This window comes from Coturnix japonica, chromosome 4 (assembly GCF_054131305.1).
Source record: "Coturnix japonica strain WE chromosome 4, WE-NBRP24, whole genome shotgun sequence".
NCBI classification, from domain to species: domain Eukaryota; kingdom Metazoa; phylum Chordata; class Aves; order Galliformes; family Phasianidae; genus Coturnix; species Coturnix japonica.
The window spans coordinates 74,279,857-74,302,599 of NC_140666.1; the positions used below are offsets into that span (position 1 = coordinate 74,279,857).

At 35.7% G+C, this 22,743-nt stretch overlaps 1 long non-coding RNA gene across 1 annotated transcript in view; it reads right to left on the bottom strand.

Moving 5' to 3' along the window:
• The window catches only part of LOC146761133 (uncharacterized), a 52,132-nt gene extending 43,819 nt beyond the window's left edge, over nt 1-8,313 (bottom strand). The window contains exons 1-2 of the long non-coding RNA XR_014945471.1: nt 8,272-8,313; nt 8,086-8,178 (exon numbers count right to left, since the gene is read on the bottom strand). This is a non-coding gene — a long non-coding RNA (uncharacterized LOC146761133). The remainder of the gene's footprint in view (nt 1-8,085; nt 8,179-8,271) is intronic.
• Nucleotides 8,314-22,743: the final 14,430 nt, after the last annotated feature.

Consider the following 22,743-nt stretch of genomic DNA (forward strand, 5'->3'; position numbering starts at 1 on the left):
AACTGCAAACAAGAAATCCAGTTTGTAATCATCTCGCTGAACCATGCAGCAGTCTTCTATTACTTTCTATTGATACATTCTCTGCTCATTGGCTGAAAGTGCAGCCCACTCTGTGAAGTTACACTATAAGCAAAAGGTAAGAATAATCTGTACAAAGTGATGGTTGATAGGAATGGCTGGCTGGGCACTGTGCAAACCTCCATGCTGGTAGCTGCCACCAGCTGACTCAGAAACTGTCAAAAGCTTCTAATCTGCTTCACTTTTCCCTCATTTGCTGCTGCATTTTTGCTTGACGGTGAAATCTTGACAAGGCATTGCTGTGGCTTTGTTTCAATTTAGTATATACACTGATCTTGCGCTACCACAGTTTTGGCAGCTACTAAAATATACTCTATACCTCCATATTCCCAGTGATTTTACAGTCTTCATAACATTTAGATCTTATCAGCGACTGAATTTCATCTTCTTAGATAAGTAAAGCTTTCTATTCCTTCCTGTTCTTTACTAGCAAATGTTTCTTTTTATCACGATTTTCAAGCCTTCATCTTCAGAGAATTTATTCTGAGGTCAGTGAATTTGTCATCTTTCCTGCTACAGAGATGCTCCTGTGCATCCTAAAGAGGCTACCAAACAGTTCTCAGAAAACACAACATACTAAAACCCATCTAGGAGGATTTCTCTGCAACATCATTATTTTAAGAAACTTGTTGCATGACATTTACTCAGTTGAATTATTATTGACCTCTCTTACTTCATTCCTATCAAGAGTAAAATATTAAAGCAGTGCAATAAAGTGAAAAATAAGCATCTTGCTTTTTAAAAACAAATGGCAAATCTGCCAATAAAATCAATAAATGTTTGTGGGTTTTCCTGTGTATGGAAAAGATAAATATTTTTCTGTAGATAAAAAGAAGGCAAATGCAAATGGCACAATATGCATTGTTTATTAACCTTTCAGCATATAAGTTATGTACTGGCACTTCTTAGAACCAGTAAACATCATGCTGGTGACAAGAAAAGAAATAATTTGCTGCTGAATGCATGATGAGGCCAGTCAAGGGGAAATTAAGTTGTAAGCACTTTCTTTGTAGCTTGACTCTTAATTTGAATTTATTTTTTAAATTTATAACTGAAATATTCATGAGTAATAGTAGTGTAACTAGAAAGCATTCACTGAAGTTGATTTTAAGCATACAGTACAATGTTTATACAGCTGCTTAATTCTTTAATTGACATCACGTCTTCACGCTGAAGATTTGAGAAAGGCCAGCTCAGGTAAGAAAGGCTTATTTTAGAATTCTTTCAAGACATGAAACTTAAGGAAAGTATATTCAAGAGGGATGTTTGAAGTAGCATGGAGAAACCAAATCCTGTTAACAAATAATAGAATGTATGTATAAATCCCATAAACTACACTCCATTTCTTTTAGTGTTTATAAACTGTTTATTGAAAAAATAGCGCTGTTCCTAGAGATCAGTGAAATAGTGAAATATTTCTCCTTTAAGCGAAAATATAAAAGGTAATGCTTTTTTCCTAATAAGATTTGTTCTTTCTAGTGGCATAGCATTGCTTATGTTGGAGGTTTAAAACCAAGTAACAATAGGATTTTATTAATGTTTAGTGACAATATGTCTAGCAGAAAGGATGGAATTGATGGATAGTAATGCTCTTGTTCCATGACTCCATTATGTCTGTGCAGAGCACAGAGTATGGCTGTCTGTTAGGCACAATTAGTTAGACCAAGTTTGCCAACACTGTAAGGGATGCTGTGATAATTTCATCCTGTACATTCATCCCTCATTTCTCACCTGACATCTTTCTTAGGCATAGAAGTAATTTGGTTTTTTTCTGTGTTTTATTTTGTTGGGTTTTTTTTTTTTTCATGTCATAGTTCTCTAATGTCCAATTCAACTCACAGATGAGCAAGGATTTGCACTGACACAGCACGAAAGTGCAAAACAGGGAAGGAAGAATGGGAGGAAAACAGGCACTGGGACCCAACACTTTGTATCATGAACCTACAGTTTAAATCAGAAGCAATCTAATTTCTCTAGAGTGGAGAATGAGCAGCAGCTGTAATTACTGCCTGCTAGTACAGATACTCACTCATCCTCCCTGCCTCCCTGAGGCTGAGATGCTGCTGGCCATTTAAGGCAATTCACAGTTCCCTTGCTACTGTAAACACATATCCAATAACACTTCTCACTCCTCCTACTTGTTTAAAGAAGGGTTTCTTTCTTAACCTACATTATCTCAGTGCTTTTCTTTACATCACAGAGGCAGATACAAAACTGAATGGGCTGTGAACTGCAGAGCATGTTCTATTGAAAAGGGTTCCATAATAACCCTGTATATTTTCCCAGAACTTTTAATTTCCTTTTGTATACAGAAAATCTTCATTTTTATTTCAATGTTTCTGTTTTTAAAATTAAGAAAAATTTGATGTGCTCATCCACTGGTCTATAAGATTTTTAACAGAATTTTCAAGGACTTATCTAGCTCCACTCTCAGTAGATGGGGAAAATCTGCTGGGCGACCCTGGATGTGCCTCAAGGGCACATTTCTCATCAAGCCGTTTTGGCTACAGGCCTCTTGTAACCTCGTTCAACATACTCCTGCAAATTTGGCTCATGCTCTCTCACCCCTTTCTATCTGATCTTACTTTTTTGTCCAAGCATCAGCCACACATTGAAACCAGGCAAAATATGACCTTATACTATGCAAGAATCAACTCATTTTCTTTAAAAGCTCTTCTGAAAGGTGTATCAAGAGTTTACTTGTTATTACAGCTTTGTATTGGCCAACTGGAAATTTCCACTCATGCCACATATTTGCTAAAGCATATGATGGTTTTTAGGTCTGAACAAGTACTTTCCTTGCTGTAGGACTAGGATGAGGCAGATTCGCTCCATTTGAATTTGAAAGGCTAATTCATTAGCACATTACGCCTACATCAAAAAAATTCATCCTCAGAGGTGCTAAAAAGTCATCTGTCAGTTTTCTAGAATTTTTAGTTCCTTATCATCTTTACCCATATTGCAGGATAATTTCCTTTTATTAAAAAAAAAAAAAAAAAAAAAAAAAAAAAAGTCTATGCTTGGCTTTATTTGCATAAACCGAGTATATCTTTCTACATCTTAACTATATATTTTCATAAGTGGACAGACTGGACCAATCCTTCAGCTGGTGGCCTCCACTGGTGCCATTAGAGTTACACTGCTTTTGTGCTGTTTTGAAACCTCTTTTGATAGAACGGTAAACACAGCAAGATCACAAGTACTGGTCACTCAAAACAAGAACACACAAGCTCAGCTGCAGAAGGGCATTGAGGCAGCTCCCCATGCAACTGCTGGTACTGCAGAATCTTCAGACTAACCTGTTTCTACTCTACCATGCAGCTATGTACTTAGTTGACCAATAAATTCTTGTTTCCTTTTTCTCCCCTTTATCCTCAGGGTCCTGAAGAAGCAAAAAACGTTTCTGAGAATGTTTCTATTCTCATTTAGGCATTTAAATTCTCTCATCCATGTGCCATAGTGAGATTTACACACACGTTCACTCAACAGTAAACCAGTAGCAATGCTAATGTATTTCTCAATGGGAGTATCTGGGGCACACCAGGATCCTAATAAAGAGCATTTTCTATAAGGGTTTGTCCATTTGTTTATTTTATTTTATTTTATTTTATTTTATTTTATTTTATTTTATTTTATTTTATTTTATTTTATTTTATTTTACCATCATTATGACCTGCAGCAGGCTTTCTGAGCCTGACAGGTGAGCAAGCAGAAAGCAGATGAAAGGCACCTTATGAACAAGTCACTTCTAGCAGCATGACAGAGGTTGATTTGAAAGGATAAGCAGAGGCAGAGTAAGAGCCACATATAGTCCTCAGAAGGTCCTAAGCCAGCTTCCCACAGTTGCTTTGCAGAAGCTATGTCCAGCAGAAAAAGAACAGGAATCTTCCGGCACCCCTAAGATGCAACTACAGGAAGAGAAGGAGAAAGGAACAGAGGAGAGAAAAATTTATATTCACTGTTACATGGCAATTTGAAGCCAGTAAGGAGAGGTTCTATTTAATAAAATAAGAGGAAGATAGTTGCTGGAGGGATTTGAAGAAGTGAATTGCATCTCTATGTCAATAAAAAGGAAGATTACTCTTGTACCTTCATTTTATAAGAACCAAAAGGAGAATGGATTGGATGCCTATTTGTGGTAATAGATTCAGGGTTTGCATGAAAGACATTAAGTTTAATAACTAAAACCAAAAATACCTAACCATACATTCATCACAATTGTAATGTATTTCACTGCTAAAAGTTTATGCATTCTTCTCTGCCTTACTTGTCCTTATGTCCACAGTTGACAAGAACCTTTTCTTTCTATTTTTTCTTGAGTGAGAAAATGCATTTGCTATTGGAGATGCCACCACCAGTATTGCTTTTCTTTAATCAGAGGAGACATTCAGCTGAACCCTTACCAATTAAATTTCAGAGTGTTTACATAAAACTTGATGTGGATACAATTCATTTCTGTGTGTTGTAAAGACAACGGTTTTTATCCTGCGAAATGCAGCACATTTCCATATTTATCATTGTAAGCATAGAATTGCCTGAAGGCAGCACATCTTTAATTAATTTTTACTGCAGTGTGAAAAGAATCTTAAATCATTAATCATTTGCCTTTCAGTATCTCCTGAAAGAATTTTTTCCTTTCCTATTCTATATACATGCATACACACACGCACACACACACATACATAATCCTCTTGACTTCCCAGCATTCTGGTTACAAACTGAGCACCTTTCTACCCTTTGATCTATGCTTCTCTACCCAACAGAAGGTAATCTTCCAGTGAGATTAGGGTCACTGCAGTTGCGAGTGACTCGTCAGCAGTTTTTCCTAGAGCTTACTTCACTTTCTACAAGCACAGATGCCAGATTGAATGTAACATTTAAGTATATTCTTTAGTCGATTGATTTTAGCTTCCATTCACCTCCCAGAATTGGATGACAGCTGTTTCCTCAGCCCAAACACCTTTCCATCTTCTACTTCTTTCCTCTTCAAGAGGTGAATAAATAGGTTTCCACAGGAGAAGGCAGATATTTTGCTTCCATATACGTGTTTCCTTTCCTATATAAATGTCAGTATATGAAAAGTTACACTTTAGGAAAGCAATAGGGCAACTTAAAATGAATGTATCTGCACATTTCATCTGCTGCCTAAACACAACTTTTTAAATCAATTTATTATACGTTGCAAACATTGTACAAATGTTAACTTAAATTTCCAATAACCCTCTACCACTAGCAGTCATTACTGGCCCCATCTGAAGGATGAATGAATGATGAAAAAGAGGCAATGAATTATGCTTCCTAACTACTTCTATGACTCAAGATGCTGAAAACTTCCTTCTGGAACTGGTCAACCTCAAGGTTAGGCAAGTAATTACTTGGTGGTTCATGTAAGGAACTCGAGATCATATGAAAACTAGATGCATACACTGAAATTTTTGCCCAAAACTGTAATATGCACCAAACTATGATTCTAACTAAAAGAAAATAAATAAATACAACCTCCATATTAATCAGAAGGACTAATCTTATTTTTCACGTTCACAGGTATTAAGCATGACTGAATATTCTGCTAATCTTGATAAGAATGAGAAATTAAGTAACTTTACCACACCTAAGTACAATCAGAATCCAGAGATGGATTCTGCTTGGGTAATACAAGAGGTCATACTGAGGGAATCAAATCTTCGTCAAGCCTTTGTGCTACATCTTTCACAGTGAGGTGAGCAGCTGTTGTTCAGTGAAGTCTAACAGGCAGTCCAGCTGAGGAGGCCAGCTCACTTGGTGAGCCGCTTGATCCACAGCTTCTATGAGACAACACGGAGAGATTCAGTCTCACATCAAAGACAGCTGAATACATTGTTCTGATGATTTTTGACAACTGAAAATAAATCTCCTTAGCTCTGGAATATAAATAGTCTTCATTTATGTGCTGCTACTAAATGCATAGCTATATTTTAACATTTTCTAATCACTGTTTTTCTGAATTCAGCATTTTCCTTTCATTTCAGTCAAATTCATGGAGAAAAAAAAAAAGGGTAAAGCGATTTTAATATCTCACTGGATAAGAGTTTCTATTCTCAAGTAGCATTAGTACTGCTGCTTTAAAATGATCTTCTGAACCATGAAGACAGATTCTGAAAAGCACCTTTTGAATATGCTCACAAGCTTGTCTAACACGTTACCCTCAAGGTTAGCATTTTAGAGCCATGTAGCAGAGGAATTCTTTCAGTGGTGGCACACAAATTGAGGCTACACAACTTTCTGCCAGCAGACAGTCTGCAATAGATATTTGCTTTCCTTTCCCTTCACTGTTAACATTTGCTGTGTGTCAAATCAACAGATTTAAGCAGATAGTTTCTGAAAGTTATTGCTAAAATGAAATGCTGCGTTTTTTACTTTCTTAAAAAGACTCTCAATAGTGGATATGCAGTAAAGAGATGAGCAAAGATATGAGTTGCCTATCTGGTGTTTATATGTATCCAACACAATTTGTAAGTCACTTACTACTATTTATATTACACAGTAATTTCTGCCTAAATATATATTTATATATTTTCTGAGGACTGCTGTTCAAAAGATGATGAGCCTTCTGTGAAGGGAGCTCCTTGAAAAGTGGATCTAGATGATCTTGGCTTCTGAAGTAGATTACAGTATATTTAAAGCAGATGATCATTTCCACATACACTGTGGTTTTGTGATGATATTCTTCAAACCTGCATGGTTCTGTTTTGTTTGAAAGTCAAAGAATACTTACTTAATATATATACATATACATATTGCTTCATGATTGTAATATATGTTCAGAGTTTATATTCACAGGTCTGAAAAGATAGCATATTGTGCATTCAGAGTAACTTTTTTGTGTATTCAGACTATATAAAATAAAATTGCAATAAAAGAGGTGCTTTGTAGTAATTATTGTATGTTATTATAGTTCGGGAAAAAAAAATCATCTTTCTTTGGTTGTTCAGGGCAACTTATTGTTTAACTGAAATCAAAATAAGAATAACAACGTCACATGACATCTCAGATCAGATCTGCTATATAACAGTTAACATACACCTTTATGTCCAAACTCCAGATCCCAAAACCTGTCCTTCACTTAATTAAGTAAAACATAAATGGTCCTGAAGATGAAAGTTGCTGGAGCTGTCTGAAATTATAGAAACAGCTTTGAACTGTAATTGAACAAATTAGAGATCATAAACAAGAAAAAAATCCACTTAAAATGTGTCATCGGACAGGTCATCTGTAAGAGGCCATCTCAGCAGGAGGTATCATTTGTTTGTGAGACAGTTTAAAGCCTGCTTACATTACTTATGTTTGAGCACTGGAGATTTCAAAGATTGTTCTATGCCTTAGATTTCTATAGCACTTTCTTAGAAAACCCCCTTGCTAATCAAAACAAAATATTTTTAAAATGCTAAGCATAATTTCATGCTGAAGGCTTAAGAATAACCCCGTTAAGTCTTTTGTAGCAACTGCAGCAACTGGCACAGCAACAGTCGGGGTGCTACTCAGCTTGGGCATTGTGGTGAATTCTTGAAATCCTTAATGAGGCATGTAGTTGCATTTCCTGTTATTAGCAAGTCTGCACCTTTTTAAAGGTGTACAAGTATGAAAAAAAAATTATTTCTCTCTACTCTTGTTTTGGTGTGTTATTTTTTTTTTCATAACAGGAATACCTGAATCATTCATATGAGCAATTATTTACATTATAATATTGCTCAGGAAATAAGACAAAAATGATACCTCCTTCTTACACACTGAAAACAAAATAAGATAAAGCAATGATATATGGGTTGAATTCAGTAAAGTAGAAAGAAAGTCAGAAGAAGAAAACATTTTCTTTGTGTGCATAATAGATATACATGATTAAATATAATTAAACACAAGTGAAATACGGTATTTTACATATTATAATACAGATAGTTTACTTGCTACTCAGGAATGGTATTTTCCCTCAGCTTGAAACATAAATTTAAAGGACTGAAAAGAAATACTTACTGTGCCTTATGGTGAAAATCATAAGACAAATAATCCACTCAAGGCAAAAAAAGTCCTGAATGTTATAGCAAGAAAAGGCATCTCTTTCAACATCTGTTAAGAGACAGGTAGCAATAGATAAAAGATAAAAGATGGAAAATGCAACTACACAGATGATTTTTTTAGGTTGTCATCCTCTTTACTCACCCAGGTAAAATGACGGTCCCTTTAAAGGAGTCTCCCTCAAATCTAAAAATCAAATGATGATACAGAGGAGTTAGTTATTTATTTTTAACATGACAAAGAACAAACACTTGGAGATTTTCAAAGGTCAGTCAATCCATCCCACCTCTAAGTTTCTTGCATCATAGCAGTCACCTTAAAATAAAGTATTCATCCTCTTAGCACTAGGTTGTGGTTTTACCCATGTTTTACAGGTGGGAAACTGAACTTGTGAAAATCCCAGATTTTAATCACTAATAAAGAAAAGAGAGAATGCACATTTTCTTTCCCAATTCATATTGTCACCTAAGCTTAAAATATTCATGTTCCACCAATAATAAAGAACAGGTGTATGTCATCTGGGCTGCTTCAGGAAGAGTCTCAATGGAAATTGTTTGCCAGTAGAAGCATATTGAAGGGACATCATGACTTCTCAGTTAAAAACAGGAGAACTTAGCAGGTGCATTGTCACAGGGAGAGATAAATAGAATTTAATTGAATGTATAGAATAACCTCTTTTTCTTATTACACTTGTCTCTTTCTGATTTAAATAGGAGCTACAGTTACACAAAAATAAATAAATTAATTAATTAATAAATAAATTCTCAACTTATAGTAGAGATACAGGGGAAAGGGACTACTGACCTCATTTCATGGAGAATTACTTTTTCTCACTAGCAGCAATGTTATCTTGCCCTGGAATGTTAGGTGGCCAGGTTATGCCTTTTTTGGAAGTAGTACATGCCAAGTGAAGAAAAAATAGGAATTCTTGGGAGCCTACCAGTCTTACAAATGGACTTAATGACCCATTTCACTGAAGAAACATCTCTCATTCTCTTTGACTCAAGGCACATCAGATTATTTTGAAATGATCACATTAGAGCAAGATAAGTCTGTTCTGGCAATTATATAGTAGGAAATAAGGAAAGGTAACCAGGCTAATAATAGAAATTTACAAAGTTCAGGAAGGAGGTAGCTAAGGTTTAAGAAGTCCACAGTTCAATTAAATGCTAGAACGAGTGCTGCAAAGAAAATGATTATCGAAGTTGAAGATTACAATGGGAAAGAAAAGTATAAAGCACAAACTTTATTTCTTGCTTAAACTAGCAATCTATATAATTACCCTATAGATTGACACAAAACAATTGGCTTTCCAGAATCTGCTATTGAGTGTAAAGCAACCTCAGGCTCAACCTTAAAAATAGATGTGAGGAGTCAGACATCAGTTCAGCAAGTTTTGACTGCCTTTTGCCCCTGCTTCCCATTTATCTCTGTGAAAACAGAAGGACTGTCACTTCAGGAAAAACTGCAGCTCTTTGGTACCAGGAGCTGCTTTAGTATTTCCATTCCAGTAATGCCTTTAGGAATAAAGGTTCCAAGGGTCTGTAAGCAAAGGCTCTAAGGGTAAATGCAAGTCAGATAAGCTTTTTTTTTTTTTTTTCCTCTGTCTTTTTGAGGGAAGGAGTTCTTGAGTGACAGAAGTCATATTTGTGGTATTTATTGTTTTAATCTTTTGTGTTTTTTTAATCCAGAATTGGTAATACTAAACATTTAAAGGTCAATATTTATTCCAAATATTTGCTTACGTTTCATTCATACCGCAGCCTTGTGCAAAGTTTGAAGGGCTGCACTGGATGCAAATACAATAAAAGGAATAGCTTAGTGCTGATTATTTATGTCGATGTTTTGGTGGATTGGAACTTGGAAAAGATAATCATTTCACTCTCATAAATTCTAGTCATGGAGAGCAAAGTATTTCTACGGTAAGGAGTTCAGCCTTAAGAAGCTTGGTTACAACTCCGAATAGGAGGAAATTATCAGTTTATACTCTTCTTGAAACTATACTATATCACTAGAAATTATTCCTGTCTTTTCTTATTTTTCAGCATGAAGCCTGGTAGAATGTAACCTACCACTGTGGTACAATTGCCTACCAGAAGAAACTTGCAGTCCTGTCTCTTCTACTTATCAGTCCTAAACTGAATTATATCAGAATAAGAAATAAAAAAATGGATGGCATGACAGCTCCCAATTTCTATAAAATGCATATTTTTCTGATAGTCCAATTGAGAGGAATTAATAGCAGTGTTAACATTTAATAACTATGTCATCCTATCTGAAGAAATAAAATCCTAGTACTTAAACCATTTTATATGAAATTCAGCATTAATTACTTACCAAAATGTCAATATAAATTACTTAATGAACCATTCAGAATGGCGTCTCACTAAAGCTAACGTGATCTTTAAGATCTAATTCAGCTTTGCTGTACTTCAAGCTGAGTAGCATCACTGTTAGACTACAGAATTTATGGTCTGTTACACATTTTCACTCTCATTATCCCATTCTATCTCCTCTCTGATCTCGGCTTGCCTTTCGAGGCATCTACATATTTCTTGTCCAACAGTGCTTGTATTGTTATTTGCGCAATACTAGTGCACAAAATTTAAATCTTAAGAAGAAGAAAAAGAAATTATCTCCTAATGGAATAACTGGGCTTCCTGATATTTACTCATAGGTATTTTACTTCAACTATGAGTTGCCAGTATCATTGCAGAAATATCTAAGTCAGGCTGCAGAGCAAGAATTTTGCCAATGTCCATAAATATCCTCTGGACAAAGTCTTATGAAACCTTTTTATTTTTTTAATTTATTGTAAGAAACTCATAGTCCAGTGATACATACATGTGGGGTTTTTTATCCAGAATCTTTTTACTTGCTAATTGGCTGAAACGTTACACTTTTTTTTTTTTTTTTCCTAAATTAAAGCTAAATATGGTTATGTGCCTCCCATTATGAACTACTGTAATTACTTACTTATGATGACTAGCAGAAAAATAGTAGTCTTGTTATCAGGAGACATACCAAGATCGAAGGGAACAGACCTACAAGAGGCATCCAAAATACTCAGTTCCATTTTCTGATAAATAAAATCTGGACAAGAAGCAGCAAGGGATGGAAAATCCTGTAAAAAAAAAAATGTTGTTATACAAATGATTTTACACCAACTTGCATATGAACAAGTATGTACTAGAGGGCAAGATGTCATAAACTGATCAGTTACAGGCTTAATCATTGGCATTTTGGGAAGCTAAATGCAGGCTACAGCACACCTCTGCATCTCAACTTCTCCATCTAGGATGGCAAAGAAAAGCTAGCTCTTTCACAAGATGTTCTGGAAGCTGTTAAAGAAAACTCAGTGTAATAACTGTCTATTACCTTCCTGCATTTATTAAAATCAGATACTGTTTGATTAATCAAACTTTTCCTTTTTGTGCACTTCATACACGAGTGATTCATCCTCCAATTAGTTATATGATATCTTAACACTTATTTGATGCACAGAAGCTGACATTTTTATTGAAATGTCACCCCCTGAATAACAAAAAGTGTAAACGTCCTTAAATTTAAACACACATTGTCCCTTTAAAGGTAATGGAACTAGTCTTATGCTACAATTACTCATCTGTTTAAGTACATTGAAGCATGGTGATAATGCAGTGGAATGCAATGGCTTTCATTATTCATTTAGATATTCTAAAATAAATGGATATAAAAGTATAATATGTAATTGCATGTTTTTTAAGATAACTATACAAGTCTATGGGAGACAAACCTTAGACTGCTATGATGCCTTGTGAATCCTAATCTTTCTTGCTCAAAAGTGCAGTAAGACTTCATTTTACAAGCTTTGTTAAACATTTTACATGTTCTGTAAAAGTCTGATCAGCGAAATTGCTTCTGCTGAAATCTCCAGAAAAGCTTAACTTTATGGAAGCATGTGCAGTTTGCGAAGTAGCAAAGACCTAGTGATGCTTTTATTACCTCTACCCACTCACAGTTGTGTCAAACACAAGTGCAGCAGGATCAGTGCTGCCCCACTTCAGGTCAGCTGTGATTAAAGAAGCAAATACATTTAAACAATTGCTCTGCTGCATGTTTTGTAATTGCAGTGGTCATTTTACACATACAGAATTCCTGTGCCAGGATTGGATTCTGGACAGAGGGGAGAGAACTGGAGCTCAATGCTGAGCAGTGTTAATGGGAGAGGAAAAGTCCTTCAGCTAAAGAGAATGTGGGCTTTTGGAAGAGGATAACTAGGGTTGGAAGGGACCTCTGGAGATTCTAGTCCAACCTCCATGCTCAAGCAGTGTCTCTTAAGTGCATTACCTAGGATTGTGTCCAGGCTGCTTTTGAATACCTGCAGGGAAGAAGACTCCACAGCCTCTCTGGGCAGCCTGTTCCAAAGTTCAGTTACTCTCACAGTAAAGTTTTTCCTAATATTCAGATGGAACAGAGCAGTGCTCTGCCTAATGCAGCTCAGGATGATGTTGGCCTTCTTGGCCACCGGAGCATATTACCAGTCCATGGTTAACTTGTTGCCCGCAAGATCTTCATTGGAGATCTCTTTTCCAACACGTCAGCCCCTCCAGCCTGATCCCTGGTGTGATTTCTCCTCAGGTTCAGGACCCTACACTCACCCTCTCTGGCCACCTCTGCAGCCTGTCACAATCCTTCTGAAAGGCAACACAGCACTCAGGGTATCAGCTCCTCCTCCTAGTCTTGTACTGTCAGCAAACTTCCTGAGGAGGCACTCCATTCCTTCATTCAAGTCACTGATAAATAAGTTAAATAATAGTAGACCTAAATCAAGGTCTCCTTAATAATCAAGGCCCAAAGTATTTGTCAAAGATGGATGCTACAGTGAAAGAAATGCCTCTTTATTTCCAGGCAGATCTCAGCAAGTCAAAGAAAGCAGCCCTTGAGGGGACTGAATCTACACATCACAGAATAAGAACAGGTGCAGCCAATACACAGAAAAAGGTCACTTTGTTTCATTATCTCCCATCCCTCACACATCAAGCAAGGATCAGTGATGGTACATGCTCGCTAAATCCTGCCTAGCACTGCAATGTTTACATTTACAGGCTACCACTGAATTGCAGTGTAATCTAATTCTGTAAGTTTTGTCCATAGAATATAACATAAATATGTTTAGGTATTAATATGTCACATTTACAGAGCTAGACTCTGCTAGTCATTACTCGTGCAAAGCCTGCAAAACATTATGTGGTCACTGACTTGGAATAATAAAAAACAATTCTGCAAACCACAGTAACTGTAAGGCACAAACTCAAATAGACAGATAACATTGTTTATAATGAGAATCAGGCATCATTGCTGATTCTCGTGATATTGACAGATAACAGCTTTTAAATAAGAAAAGCAGAATACACATTATTTAAAATAAATTGCAGAAAAAAGTATTGTCCGCCTATTAGCCTAAAGCCTTAAATTTAGTTTCAAACAAATGGCATAGAATGATCAGATGACAAAGTACTTTATTAATGTGTTTTTCTTTTCATAATGCTATTTTTGTTTGCTGAGCTTGCTGTCCGTAAACAACTTATGCTCACTTTTGATTTAAATCGTGCTAATATTTCTGCATTTACTGCAATAATACAGTGTGAGTCATAACACCGTAAAGTAAGACATAAAAGCTATTTGTTCATTATATTATATTGATTTTTAAATAAGTGAGTAAGGTTTTTTCTTATTCCATGTACAAAACAAACACAAAACTAGAATTAATAAAATTATACATACAACTTTTCCAGACTTTTCTAAAGCTGGGCACAGTTGTGGAAAGGTTTTTGGATACATTTTTCAAAGCCACAGAATCATGCCCCATTTTCACTGAAGTGCTTCAGAAACTAACGCTTCACATTCTTCATAAAGCATAGGACATCTGTTCCTCTGAATTTTTTTCCAACATGACAACTTATGGGCAAGGAAGAATTTGAAAAAGGAAGATTTTAATGCAGATACTTCATATACTGATATGAAGTTTTGTTATGGAATCATACTTTCCTTCCAGCATTACATTTCCAAGCTAATTTCACTGAAACACCGAGAAATCTTATCATCTTTGTTTGTCTTCAGTGAACCAGAGTACCAAGCATTCTGAGTCAAAAAGAAGTTGTTTTCTGATTCTCAAAACCAGACCTAGCTGGGAAGGAACATCAGAGAATTGATGATCCAATTTTTTTCTGACTAACACTTCCCTGACTCCTGTATCTGATATTAGGGACAAGCAGAGAGAGATTTTTATGGCAGAAATTGACTTCACGTCCATCACTGATGGAGATAAAATGCCTGGATTAAGCTGTTCACTCCAAGGGACATAAAGAACAGAAATTTCTGCCAAGAAATTCCTGTTTTAAAAGAAATAAATCATGACAGTTTTAAGATTAGGGTCAGGTAATAAACACCTTCATGAGTTTGGCAGTGGAAAACAATGAAATTCATACACATACCTATTTATCTTGCAAAATTAAAAAAAATAAAATACAAGTTAGATGTGAAAAGTCCTATCTGAAATGAAATTTGGTGTTTGCTTTCCTTCTACTTGTAAAAATATCAAGATAAAAGACCTTGTTCACTAAACTGAGGAAGACCATATCCCACTCCTGCATAAAAGCCTACTGATTTGATTTTGTGGACTACCTGATCTCATCTCGGCTCTCAATGACCAGAACAAACTGCATTTTTGAGGCAAGCTCCCAACAGAGTTCACAGAGACCTATGCTGGTTTGCAAACAGTCCAGTATGAATATAAAATAAAGGGTATGGAAAAAAAGGATGAGGAATAAGGATGAGGGATATCTAAAGATATGCAGCCAAAGATCTTGAATGAATTGACAAATTGTGGCAGACAAAACAACTAAACATTAAATTAAATATATATATATATATATATATATGTATATATATATGTATATACACATGGGGAGAAAATCCTAAGCATTCCCATAACATAATGGTCTCTGAATGAGCTACCACTCAAGAAAGATATCAAAAAATAGTCATTGTGGAAGGTTTTATGGAAATGTAGAAACTACATTTACTACAGTTAACAGTAGTCAAAAAATAGGCAAAGGTGTGGCACATTTAGCAGGAAACCAAGAAAATAAATCAAAACAATATCATGAAATAAATTTTGTATGTAAATATCATTCATTCCTTGAAAAATATACACAGCATCAATCATCCCATAGCAGACAGTATAAGTGGGGAAAAAACTACTCCAAATATCTGAGGATCTGGAGCTCTTATATGTATATACACAAATAGAGACACAAAACCTAACATTTTTCAACTTGGAAAAGACTTTCTGAAGAAAGAAAGACTTACAGTGTTTTGGAAAACTGTTTTAAAAGGAAGAAATATGAGTAGTTACAATACATGTAACTCCAGTCCTTGAGTCATTAATTGTACACAGACAATGAATAGGAAATTACTATGATAGTTTGCAGATATTAATTGTAATGATTAGCAATAACAATTAACTATGTATATAATTATAACAATACACTATAAGAATTAATTATAGGCACTTACTACAATTACTATTATTACAGCATGATTAAATTGTGGGACAGCACCACGTAGTGTTCTGAAAGCCGAAAGTTAAAGTGTTTTCCAGGAAAGAAGTGAAGAAATTCACAGGAGACAGAGCCATCAGCATCTAGCAAACACAGTGCATTTTGTCCAATATGGGCTCCAGAAAGTCTGCTTTTGTTATTCTAGGATTCTTTGTTTTGAATTATTTGAAGCCACAGATCATTTTGTCACTGGTGCCAACAGGACCAGGGTGTCACATCTGATCTCTATGAAATAATTATTTCCGAAAGAAATTCTTCTGAAAGAAATGAGAGAAAACTTATTGACAGATCAGACATCTAGTGAGTAATCTGGCAATGTTTACTTCTGTATTCTGCTATATGAGACATATCTTAGTTGCAGTCTCCTTCTATCTCAGAGACCATAACGGTTCTTGTCAATACGGTGGAGTTCTAATATTTATATCATTCATTACAAAGAACGTAGGAGGCGAAACATGAAATTTTATTAACATAAGCAACAAGAAGTTTTAATTACACATTAATGTCATTTTTCTAAGTTCTGAGGAACATACTCAAAACGACCACTTTTCTAACACTGATTTTATTTCTGAATATTGGAGTGATTCCTTGCTGCGATTCCTGCTATGTTGCTATGCTGCCTCCATTTTTTTTATATATATTTTTTTTATTTTTTTACCCTCTAGCTATTTTGTGACCTTCCTCACAGAGAAAACCATCATTTCCTTGACTAGCAAAGCCCTAGTTCCTGTACCTAACTCTGTCTACCGTGAAGTGATTGAAATCCTGGCCTCATTTCTTCCTGCTGCCAGCTGCACAGCAGGTGCAGGTAGTCAGGGCTCTCCTATGTTTCACCCAAGCAGCTGCATATTTCCACAGGTGTCTTCTTTGCTGTTTGAGAACATCAAATGAGATGGCTGCTTCCTGAGTCTAGCTCTTTCTCTGAATTATCAGTGCACTTCTATTTGATAAAAAACCTGTATTCTAATATTTAAAACAGAAAAGGGAGTAGAAGGTTCTATTTTAATGTAGAATTATGAGACTTAGTTGTCTCTTTTCTCACGGGAAACTGCTACAAACTTCAGGTATGTTTATTAAAAGAACACTGTAATTCTGAAGATCAGTATTGCAAATAAAATTTGTACTTAATATTGTTACAATTTCTTTATTTCCCCTCAGTATTACATCTAAAGAAAACTAGAGGGAAAAATAATTGTACCTTATTTTCATGCTGCCTTGCTTTTGGCTGGATCTCAGCTTCTGCAGATTTTAACAGAATCCTTTTATTGCACTTTTTTTTCTCAGTGCTGGCCAAGACACAGTCAAATTTTCAAACTCTGCAGGAAAGAAACAGAAAGAGAGATAAAATAACTAATTATGGGTAGTATCAATGAAAAGTATGAGAGAACTTCAGGGTTACAAAGCTCAAAATGTCCAGATGGGGACCCTAAACAAGGCAATTTTCAGTGCTTGAGGGTGTCTACAGAGGGATTAAAACACATTACATGTGCAGCTATGTGGCTGGGGTCTTTCTCTCACAGCAGAAAGGTCATGCACTAGGAAACTCCACAAGTTACACCACTAAACACCATTAGCCCACCTGTGGCCACCACTGTAAGGACTCCAGACAATGTCCCCAGCAGGCTCCAGCATGACATCCGAGAATTCAAGCTATCTCACAACAACTCCGTACCTTCTAAAGGAGTAAGATGGCCTCTTGTCTTGTGTTTCTTTGCACAGTGTTGTAATACCTTTGCAGTGACTCTGGTCCCTGCTGTCTTTTTCATTTCTGCTGAAATTCTCACACCGTTTAGAACAATGTGAGTTTTGAAGTCCATATGGAACTTTCCGTATGGCACATCTGTATTGTTAGCAGTCCAGCTGTTGATTAGATGTCAGAGAAATATTCATAGGTTCCTTTCAAAATACTTGCCTCTGGGGAAACAGAAACAGAGGTATTCATACTGTTTCTGACCACCGGATCCCTTCCTAGCTTCTTTGAGAATGCCCAGCTCTCTCATGTAGTGCAAAATTCCACAGTCCTTCGTGTTTTAAACCGAGACTCTGGGTATTGTATTGTCTACATCAATCATGCATATTCCAGCTGGTTTGATGTTACCTGCAGTTTTCCTTTCTAGAGCATGTGATCCGAGATAAACAGTGGCCAGATGGTTTTCTTAAAATTGGTCTATTGAGGTGTGTTTACTGATTGGTAAAAGGTATAGTACATGGGAACAAGGGCTTGAAACTCCAGAAAGAACTATAGCATTACTTTTTTTACTTAAATTTGTAAAGAGAAGCTTTTCATCAGACAGAAAACAAAACAATCATTAAATGCTGTCTGTTGCTTGTATGTTATTCTACTTTGTTTTAAAGCAAGCTGTATGAATTTTGTCCACAATTTGTCACTTCACAGGCTGATATTTAACAGATTATGCTAATTTTATCAGAACATATTTTGATTCTGAATATGACGTACATAATAAGAAAAATTATATCCAAGCTTAAATCTAGACAATTTCGTCCCTGAGCAATGGCTGGTAGTAAGATTTTCAAGTGCAGCTAGTCAGGTTTTGGGCTGTGAACAAAAGTGGATGACTGATTATAGCAGTTCTAAGTGTTGATACTATTAAGACATTACACTGGCTTGAGAGCTAACCTGTACATTATAAGCAAGAAACATTACAGAGACCAGTCAGCAAAAGTATTCTACTCTATCCAATTTTATTGCTTCATACATGCTGGTAGCCTTCTCACAATTTTTTCGTGGCAGTATGAGGAGCTAATATGCCCAACCTCCATCCTGGACCTGCCTGGTGAGTTCTTAGTACTACAGGCAGCTTCAGGACCTTAGAAGTACCTTAGAAAGGTCTGAATAGCTTGACATTATGAACTCCTGAGAACTGTTTCAAAATTTCACATTTATATTAGCTTAAGATCATTATTGTCATGATGAAATACTGTGTGGTGTAGCTTCAGATCTCCCTATTTGCACCTCATTTTTTTACACTAAACTTTGATTGATAAATTACATTTGCGTTCATAGACACCCAAGTCAGTCATTTCTTCCAATGAACTTCCATCCAAACTATCAATCTCAAAATCACCATTGCTTTGGGAAATTTTCATAATCACAGAATCTTAGAATACCCTGACTTGGAAGGGATTCACTGGGATTCACTCTGTCCTGCAGAGCCCAACCATCCCTTCCTGAATCATAGAATCATAGGAATGGGAAGAGACCTCTCTCACAAAGCACATTCCTTAGAAACTGTATTTTCTCTGCATGTTGTTCTTAAACCAGAAGAATAGCCTTTTCAGGTTTCTAACTTGATTTCAGTAAATTACTTTAGACTGATTAAAAGTCTTTTTAATATTTATAAATATTTTAATAGGATCCTTGCTCTGTTCCAACCCTAGACTACTAACAATGGTTATCCTCTAGTTTAACCACTCTATATCTAAACTAAAAATGATACTAATCTAAATTAAAAATGATACCGTCTCAGAATTTACTTCTGGAAAAAATGCAAATTCTCATGGTTTCAGTATGTTAGTTATTATTTGTTCAAATTACAGTATCACAGTCTCACAGTCTCGTGTGGGTTGGAAGGGACCTTAGAGATCATCGAGTCCAGCCCCCGGGATTCGAGCCTCCTGTGTAGCAGAGCGGCACTTCTACCAAGGGGGGGATTCGAACCTGGGCCCTCCAGTGTTGCAACATGGCATTGCTACCACTGCGCCACCGGGGCACACAAATTAGATACATACACTCTCTGACTTCATGAATAATTTACCTTTTAGAGAAAATAAACATGGGCAGCAATTACGGAAGGGGACTCTGAAAGGTCTGATTCATATGTTAATTCAAACGTAAACTTTCATAACTCTGTTGAACTCCACAGAGTTACAGTGACTTATAAATAGAGCAACATAATGATAAATTAGGCCCAGCATAGTTTAAAGAAGTTTTCATCTTGTCTTATTTGGAATTGTGTTACTGAAACTTGATTAAGGTAGATCTTTCCAAAAGGCCCTGAAGAATCTCAGTGCCACACCCTGAGAACAGCAGAAATAGAATCTAGGTGAAAGTAATGTAAAATGCCAAGTTATACTTGTTGGAGCTACAATGAATTTACAACATGCATGAGAACATTTGAAATAGGAAATTTCAAGTAGTGCAAACAGGAGAAGGGAGATAAACCTTTAGTGACTAATAATCAATCGTACAATCAGACCAATCAGAGGAAAGGTAAATTTATCTTAGAAAGATATTATGTGAAATATGGGTCTGCTCTGAAAGTAATACCTTCTATTTTATTATGTTGGCCTATGATATCAAAGTGAAGAGAAAAAAAAAAAAAAGAAAGGAAAAAATAAATAAACATAATGCTTACAAGGTTTAAAATAATCAAGTTGTAAAAGCTACTGTGGGCCATGGTTTCTTGCACTGGCAGAGTCATTACACTTGGACGATACAGCCTTGTGTTACCACACTGCCACATTAATGTGAATAATTGCTACACACAGAATGAATCTCTCAACAGTTTCTTCTGCTCTGTAATTCTTATTAAGCCAAAAGCAGAAAAAGCTGGTCAGGAAGTTTTCCTAGAGGACATGGTATGACTAGCTAGAGTTAAGTAGCAGTATGGGGTAGCTGTCTTTGAACTTAATTTTTTTAAATGACACTATGCAGGGGAAAAAAAGTACTTCTACCCAGTTATGAGTCTGCCTCTAAGATGGAGTACATTTTAGCTAACTAAATTTGACTCTAAAAGACAGTGCTGGAATGCAAGCCAATTTAAATAAAATTTGCTTCAATGATTCAAAGGAAACGTGTTTTATACAGAAAGGTTTTCAGCATGATAGATGCAATTTTGCACACATTTTTGTAACCTACTCAGATTATTACTGTATATGTTATCAAGATACAGCAGTATATTATGTTATCATACTGTCAAGCTTACTAGAAAACATTTTCTTGTTTCTTTTTAACAAATTCATTCCACGTACGTACTTCATTTAGGAAAAGGGGTTAATTGGTTTATTTTCACTGAAATGTTTTACAGAAAACAATTCTACTTTATTTCGAAATGAACACATCTTTTTTGGGAACTTCATTTTAGTGCTTCAAAGATTGTCATTATGTTGCACATTCAGTGGTAAATGTGTCTCACTGGAAGTGAGAAAGTAAGTCTAAAGTCAATATACTGTCACACCGAATATCTTCCTAAAGCAAGATGGGCTGCCAATTCCTCCTAAAGAAATCTCAAAGGGAATTAAATTATATTCTTCACTGCCTAAAAGTCCCTAAACACAGGTTAGAGCAGGTTTTAAGAGATGCTGTGCTTGCAACTATATGCAAGTATGCCTGAAAAAGCACCTTTCTATGCTTGCAGCTGCCTCACTCTCATCAAAGCCATTTGGTGAGCAGTGACTAGTGACTGAGGTGGAAGAGGTCACAAAAATAAACTATTAAGTAGCCTTATACAACACCATTAAAATCAACAGAAAACTTTCCAGTGACTTCAGTAAGAATCAAATTGGATCTTTTAGGGAGAATTATAAGGAATAAGAAAATAGAATATTAAGAGAGATTAGGAACTTTGGATGTTTATTTTTCCCTTGGGGGGACATTTTAGTTCATGTTTGCAAAGACAATTATAGTGAAGAACATGAAAGAAAATATAAACTTTAAACACACAAAAGGTCAATATAATTCCTGATAAAACCTGATGAAAGTAAAGGGAAGTTTTGAAAGGGTAAAAGCAGTAATATTTTGTATACATTAGGATGCTTTATGTTCTCATTTAAACACTTGGCTATTTCTTTATATTTCTAAGAGAGCAGGAAAAGCTCAACGACACCAAGCATGTGGGGATGAAACCCTGAACCTTCAAGCTCAAGAGCACAAGTTCATTTTGTTATTCAGTTTGTTGCTTCAGAGCAAGGTAAGCTATGTGTACGTTTCCTTTGGTATGAAGTACAGGTTGTTACAATCCTATGATCCAAAGCAGCTAGGGATTCTTTTTAAATTGAACAAGTCACACCAACTGGGATATTCACTGAAAAAGTCTGTAATGACTAAATACCTTTTCTGACCTTCCTTCATCTTCTTTTTCCCCACTGTTTTTCCCTGCTAACAACCACTGAGCCTCCTTGTGAAACAGAAATAAAATGGTCATTCATTTTAAAAGATGAAATATGTGTTTGTTTTTAGAAATCACAGGAAAAAAAAATAATAAATCTCTCCACATAAAACAGAAGGCCACTGACCATTAGCCTTCTCATCAATATGATACCCAGTAGCCAATTTCTCTTTCATCATCATTGTCTCATCTACAGGAACTATCATTATTCATGCAGTCTCTCATTCTTCAATTATTGGCAGTATATCAGCAGATTATTGTCTAATAAGAGCTAGTAGCTTTGTCTCAAGTGGACAGAAACACCCACTTTTTAATTCTGTCCATGATTGCAACTGTGCAAGCCAAAAACCATTTTACTCTTTCCAATGTTCTACCGTACACTTATCCGGGGTATTGTTCCTGTAGCATATCATTGCTTCTCTTCTTTCTAAAAGATTTTTAAGACTATGGCAATCCATGGTCACCTGCAAATGGGATAAGAGATTCTCAGAAGGCTAAGCAGAGGTAGGGGTTGGGCACATGAAGAAGCACAGGAGGCCTTTATCCATTTGCTGTTCCTTGTCTTGAGAAGGACAGATACAATATATATATTATATACACATATATACGTATATAGTGTATAGATAGATAGATAAATAGCATCTGTTTAGTCAAGACAATGATTGCAATGATTAAAAGCAACCTGGTGACAGACTCAGCCAAGCTTACATTTAGGAGTTTACTTAAGTAAGGGTGGGGAAAAAAAAAAAAAAAAGAGGCTATAGTTATTATCCATACAAAAGATGATAAGACATTGATCAGAACAAAATTCTTAACATTTAAGAAACTGTTAAGTTCTGAATAACTCTTTAGTTTCAAACATAAGTCTAAGTTTTCTAAGAAAT